Consider the following 7,529-nt stretch of genomic DNA (forward strand, 5'->3'; position numbering starts at 1 on the left):
GTCTGCAGCTCTCAGACCTGAGACGTGGGTGACAGTGACCTGGACCAAGCCGTTTCTCGGGGTCTCCGTGAAGATTTCCTCTGGGGGATCTTGAATATTTTCACTTCAGGGACATCTCACCTGTGTCACTCCCAGATAGGTCTGTAGGCAATGGCTCCATAGGGACAGATGGTCCCGGCCTGACGTCTTCGGTCCTCCCTAGTCAGTGAGTCTGAGACGTGTCCGTTTGGCCCGTTCTGTATGAAAAGGAGCCCTCACGTGGGGCTCTAAACTCTCCATCTTCATCCCCAGTTCGGGCATCCCCTCCATCCCCCACCGACCGCCCTTCCATGGAGTTCACGTCCCAGACACATAGAATGTCACTCCTCGCACCCTGGGTCCCAATTGCCCTTGCGCTTGTGGGTGTTACACAGGTTGGCATTTGGTGCACGCAATCTTTACTCCTGAAGGAGAAGGTGAGCTTTGTGGGGACCAAAACAAAGAAATCACTATTTGTTTTTCACATATGCCCGCCTCTGCCTCCACCACAGTACAGGCACTTGGCACACACCTGCCGACGGGGAGGAAGGAACCAGCTCTGAGATGGAAGGGGCTGGTTTCGTGCCACCCTGAGGTGTCATCGGGGAGAGGAAGGACGGCACTCAGAGATATCCGAACGCAGGAGGATGAGGGAGAAAGGAGAGGCCGCCCACCATAACTTCTCCCATCTTACTGCAGACGATTTAATATCAAACAAGGTGGAAACGATGCTAGCAACTTACTTCTGGCCCACGTCCTCACACCCAGGACAGAGCAGAATACTGAGGAGACAGGCAGGATCTGTGGGCTGTGATTGGAATTCGCTCTTCTGCTTCCAAGATGAAGTAGTTCCGAGAATAAAAATGAATGATTTTTCTCAAAAGTTGAAGGGGCTGCTAGGCACAATGGCTCATGTCTGCAATCCCAGCACTTTGGGAGGCCGAGGCGGGCAGATCACCTGAAGTCAGCAGTGGCCAGCCTGGCCAACGTGGCAAAACCCTGTCTCTACTAAAAATACAAAACTTACCCAGCCATGGTGGCAAGCACCTGTAGTCCAAGCTACTCAAGAGGCTGAGGCTGCAGAATTGCTTGAGCCCAGAAGGTGGAGGTTGCAGTAAACCAAGATGGTACCACTGCACTCCAGCCTGGGTGACAGAGTGAGACTGTCTCAAGGAAAAAAAAAAAAAAAAAAAGAAAAAAAATTGAAAGGGCTGAGGAAGGCACAGGTGAAGACACATCAGAGAGTGAGTGCCCACCAAGCAGGCATCCCAAGGACGTGCCCTGCACTCTGCTGCTTCTCAGCCACCATGCTGCCACGGAATCAAAGGGGTAGCAAAATATCAGCAGTTGGCCTAAAGAGACAAAACCGTAGAAAATAGTACACTTTAACTTCTGGTCCATGAAAACCCAGCAGAGTGCTGTCGAATGACAAATTGGTCTCTACTGAAGACGGGCAACAGCACCCAGGGTGCATAGAAACACAGGCACATCGTGGGTTAGGAATGAAAGTGTCAACACAGGCACGGTCTGGTGACCACATATTGGTCAGCATGTGGACCTTCACCCCGAGATGCGTGTGCCCACGGGATTGCATCGTCCTCCCTCTGGGGCAGGCAGGGAGGGAAAGAATAGGGCTGCTTGCAGGAAGGAACAGAGCCTGCTCCACAAAGCCAGGAACTGGCCTTCAGTGAAACCGGCCACACAGGCCACACTCCCACGCCATTTAACCCAGAAGCCGGCTTACCAGATCAGACATAAGAAAGCCTCTTATTATTTTGAGATACGTTCCGTCAATACGGAGCTTATTGAGAGTTTTTAGCACGAAGGGCTGTTGAATTTTGTCAAAGGCCTTGTCTGCGTCTATTGAGATAATCATGTGGTTTTTGTCTTTGGTTCTGTTTACGTGATGGATTATGTTGGTAGATTTGTGTGTGTTGAACCAGCTTGCATCCCAGGGATGAAGCCAACTTGATCGTGATGGGTAAGTTTTCTGCTGTGCTGTTGGATCTGGTCTACCAGTATTTTATTGAGGACGCATCAGTGTTCATCACGGATATTGGCCTGAAATGTTCTTTTTTAGTTGTGTCTCTGCCAGGTTTTTTTTCTCTTTTTCTTTCTTTTTTTTTTTTTTTGTGTGTGTGTGTGTGTGTGTCTCTGCAGCAAACCACCATGGCACATGCATACCTATGTAACGAACCCGCACATTCTGCACATGTACCCCAGAACTTAAAGTATGAGAAGTAAAAAGAAAAGAAAGCCTCAAAGGGAGATGATTTTTCAAGGGTCACTTGTCAAGAAGGGCAGAAAAATCCAACGGAAAGCCAGTGCCGAAGGTGCGAGGGACCTGGAGACGGCTGAGCCAGCTAAGCAACCACGTGAGCTATGTTCCATCTCTGAGGCCCCAGCCCTCGGTATCGACAGGGACCCACCTGGAACAGACGCACGCTCAGTTCCGACAACAAGCACAGGTTTGGACTCTCTCCCCACACGCAAGGCCCTTCCTTCGGAAGAGGTTTGTCCTTCCAAACAGGCTCCTGTTCCAGTCACGCAGTCAAAACATCTGGGTTCACAATTCAAAGTACGCTTTTCAGATATCCTCAGAAGTGACCAAGACGTGTCCCTTAAGGATGAATCTCATCTTCTGAAAGAACCGGCGACGTCAGAAGCCAAATGCGGTGAGTGTGATGGGCTGTCCAGCACGGTCAAACTACACAGGAGCTCGGCTTCCCAAGGTGAGGACTTGGAAGGAAAAAGCACTCGTGGGGATGCGTGTGTGGTCAAAGGTATTGAATACAGAAAAATCAGTGTTCTTTTCTTGCTAGGGGGTGTGTGTGTGTGTGTCCGCTTGCTGGCACATCTCACACTTTGTTTTGAAGCCTCCGAGAGCCAACAGACTCACAAGTAAATGCACTGGGGAACCTACTAGACCATCCTTTTTGAAAGCAAAAATACCTCCAAATAGCAACGTTTTGTTTTGATTATATCCCAGATCTCTTTAAAATAGGACCTAGCTGAATTTGGCGGAAATGAACCTGCATACAAAATACCCTTTGAGAGTCTGTGAACCCTTAAGTGAAAAACCACTCACAGATTCCAATAAACTCTCCTGGTTTTCTATGACACGAAGGGAAACAGGTGCCAGAAGCTACCAGAACAGGGAACCCGCAGTGCTGCTGACTTCCAGAAGGAACGTCTGCTCAAGGCTTCTCCATCATTGCCACCATCAGATCCCTGATTCTCCCCACCAAAGCCCCCACACCACAGAGGTCTTCCTAGCAGAGAACGGAGCTTAGTGTGTGAGCGTGAAGGCACGCTGGGAATTAGAAATCTGGTCTGTCTCTGCACATAGTTGCAAATGAACTTTATCAGAGTTCAGGGGAAAACAGTCTTCAGGTAAACAGGAACCTGCGCCAAGTGGAAATCCCAGCCCTTTGTACATTTAGTAATGAGAGAAGATAAGATTTCTTCTCTGACAGCATGACGGATGCCATCATAAAAACAGCCCTGTGGTCGCAGCAGAGAATACTTCTGAAGAGCAAACCCAGTGCTGCCACTGTGCACAGAGCAGGCTCTGCCCTCCTGAGATGTGTGGTGCCCAGAAGTCAGTCTCCCCGACCAGGAACTGGGCAATAGTCCCCAGAAGTAATGGTTCCCAGAGGGCCACAGCCCTCCAGATCGCCAAAATTAATGACCTGGCTTGGCATATTTGCATAGCTTCATCCAGATGACTGTCATCAAGATACAGTAAGTCAAGAACTGCTGACTTCAGAGAAGCATGATTCACACTGTTCACTTCCCATAGCTCTGCTGTAGCTTTATAATAAGCCATCGCACAATGACATGGAGCTTGGCTTCCAGCGTCCCAGTGAAATGAGCTCATGCATCTGACCCTAAATCCTTAATAACGGGAGAGCCACTGTGTGACCCTCAAATTCAATGCCGAGTCCTCCCACTTTCCTGCCTTCCCCACAAAAGAGTCATAGATATGGCAGTTTTGGGGGTGGGGGTTGTTTTTTTCCTGTTTGGTTGGTTGGTTGATTCTTGAGATGGAGTTTTGCTCTGTTGCCAGGCTGGAGTGCAATGGCACAACCTCCACCTCCTGGGCTCAAGTGATTCTCCTGCCTCAGCCTCCCGAGTACCTGGGATTACAGGCATGTGCCACAATGCCCAGCTAATTTTTTATTTTTAGTAGAGATGGTGTTTCTCCATGTTGGTGATGCTGGTCTTGAACTCCTGACCTCAGGTGATCCACCCGTCTTGGCCTCCCGAAGTGCTAGGATTACGGGCATGAGCCACCATGCTCGGCCACATAGCAGTTTTTTAAGATGACCATGACGAATGTACTGATCTCACGCAGTTATAGGAGTTAAAATGGTTTGCCCATTGAGAGTTTGACTTTATAAGTTTATATACAATCAGTCACAGCCCCAAGGACATGTGTCCACCAAAAATAAGTCACCTAACTTAGGTTAAGAACCTAACATAATTATTTTTGGAAAGATTCTCACCGAGTACTGACCACTTATTTTCATGTGTTCACTGATTTTTGTTATCTGATAACACTTGATAAGAGACGCTAGAGTTTCAGAAAATTCCATGGGTCATAAGCTTAGTGTAGAAGGAATTACATACACTAACTTACATTTCTAATTCAATTCATTGAGCTTTAAACCTTTATTATCACAAGCAATTCCAGAAAACAACCAAAGCCACTCTATTTTCTCTAGGAATCTCTCCATTCAGTCCCAGAGCAACAGTGCTTTGCAGAATCATCATTTTGTGACATCCCAAACCACAATATTCTGTCACAATCCCAAAAATCTGAAGCACTTTACACTGCCCTGAAAGAAGACCCACTCTATCATGAACACTCTATCATGAACACTCTATCATGAACAACATAAGAAAGGCCGGTGACCCACGGGAGGCTGGGGAGGGCAGATCACTGAGGTCAAGCATTTGAGACCAGCCTGGCCAACATGGTGAAACCCCATCTCTTCTAAAAAAAAAAAAAAAAAAAATACAAAAATTAGCCAGGCAAAGTGGCACATACCTGTAATCCCAGCTACTCCAGAGGCTGAGGCAGGAGAATCACTTGAACCTGGGAGGCAGAGGTGGCAGTGAGCTGAGATCAGGCCACTGCACTCAAGACTGGGCAACAGAGCGAGACTCCATCTCAAAAAAATAAAAAATAAATAAAAACAAAATTTAAAAAAAAGCAAAGTCAAGAAGAGTCATTATTTGCACAATTCACTGACAAAGACTCCAACAAAAACCTGGCTCTCTTCGTTGAAAAGGGCACTGTCACATACACACCGTGACTCAAAGCACATCTCTGCCAGGAAGGCCTAGGTAGCCAACGTGAAGAACATGTCTTCTCCAGGATAAACAGTCAGTGTAACCCGTGTCCCAGACCATCCTGGCTAAAACCACACAGAGAGACCGATCAATCACTCACACTGTGTTCCATCAAGGTCTTCACTGGGGAAGCTTCAGGAACATCCCTTAGAATCCATCAAGGATTTGACAAATATTTATTAAATACCCTTTCTATGCCTACCCCAGTGCTAGAAGCTGGGGTTGGGGGACAAGGCGTCATCTGGGAGGCATGTTAGACAAAGGCTCCTCCCCCAGACCCTACCCCTTCCATGGCAGCCTCCACAGGCCTCTCCAGCCTGCTGGACTGCAGCGTCCCCTCCCTGGATGGAGGAGGAGAGACGGCCCAGGAGACAGCAGCCTCACACCAGTCCTGAGCCACAGTCCCCTGACCACTGCCTGCCCCTCAGCAGACACCAGCCCCTCCAAACACCAACCCTGTCACTCCCTCTACAGCCCAGGCCATGTGCTGGCAGGCATCAGCCTGGCAGGGGGTCTCGTTGGCCAGTCCCTGCACACACGGTCTTCACCCTGCCCTGCGTGGCCGAGAGACATCCCCTCCAAGACGAGCCACCAATGGATGATAAAGGACTTTTCAGAGGAGGAAGCTCAAGCCCACTGGAGCAGACGGGCACCTGCCTGAGGTCAGGACGCGGGGCTCACAGCTCAGGGCAGCCCTGCCCATGCCACTTCCTGCCACCTGGGGGTGGCGGGGGGCGTGTGTGGGTTCATGCAGCAGTGAGTTCTGCCCTGACAGATTTCTCCCTACCCAAGTTCCTCCTGGGCGGCTGCCCCATGTTTCCCGTGTGTCTGTCTGCAGGGCTCAGGGTGGGTGTGGTGCTCCATCCCAGGCGACCATCATGGACGGAGCCACGCTCACACCTGGTCTCCACCCATTAACATTCGTGCCGAGTGCTGTGTGTGCTGGTGGATAAACAGGGCTCCCTTACCTACTCATCCACAAAGGGCAAGAACAACAGATCAGGGAGGCCCCGGGCCCCGGGCAGGAGCAGCCAAGGGAAGTTCAGTTAGACGGCAGCACCCTGAGCCCCCGCGGCCGGGAGCAGAAGACAAGGAGGAATTTTTAAAGGAATCCTGGTCTCAACTTAGTTCCCTGAGACAAGGATTTCAGAGCAAGCAGTTGTGGGGAGGTGACCCCGGGAGTCAACGCAGGGTGGCCGACAGGGCAGGCCACTGGGCAGACAGCAGGCTCTGTCTCACCAGGAGCTCTGGCAGTCAGCACAGGACACAGCTGGGTCAGGCTGGGGGGAACCAAGGGCTTCCTCGCCAGCATCCATCTTCCCTGGGCCGAGGGCTGCTCCCAGAAACCGAGCCCGTGGCCTGCCTGCCAGCAGGTGGAGTCACAGGTGCCTGGGGAGGGTGCCTGGATGTGGCTGGAACTGGGGAGGCAGAGGAGGTATGTACGGGCGCTCGCGGTGAGGTGCTCTAGACCTGAGAGACGTCTAGACACACACTCATCAGATGGCAGGCGTGCGGTCTCAAGGCAAGGGAAACTGAGGCCCGGAGACATAGGAAGCACCGGCAGGTTTCCCAGGAGCCCAGACGAGGAGCCTGGCCTGGAAGTCACCGGGCCAGGGGGGCCTGAGCTCAGGGAGGACGGGCAGCCGCCCAGGTGGGCCCCACGCCATCCCTCTTGGACCTTACCTGTGTCGTCACCCTCTACCACACCACGGCCTCCCCTGTGGCTCAGAAGTCTGTCCTCAGAGTATGTTTTGGTCCATCATTTTGGAAGATAAACTAAAGGAGTTATGAGAAGTCCAGGAAATTATATGTCGAAGCCATTGCCTATGTATAACCTTTAAACATATCACTTTAATTATATTTAGGAATTGTAAGAATTATAGGAGGGGTCCAGGTACAGTGGCTCATGCCCAGAGTCCCAACCCTTTGGGAGGCTAAGGCAGGAGGATCACTTGAGCCCGGGAGTGCGAGAGTACAAGGCCAGCCTGGGCAGCACAGACCCCATCTCTATGAAACATAAAGTATTAAATTTTTAAAAAGTGGCCAGGCCTGGCTTGTATACCTGTGGTCCCAGTACTTTGGGACGCTAGGGTGGGAGGATTGCTTGAGCCCAGGAGGTGAAGGCTGCAGTGAGCCAGGATTGCACCACTGCG

Source organism: Saimiri boliviensis, chromosome 10, assembly GCF_048565385.1.
Source record: "Saimiri boliviensis isolate mSaiBol1 chromosome 10, mSaiBol1.pri, whole genome shotgun sequence".
NCBI classification, from domain to species: domain Eukaryota; kingdom Metazoa; phylum Chordata; class Mammalia; order Primates; family Cebidae; genus Saimiri; species Saimiri boliviensis.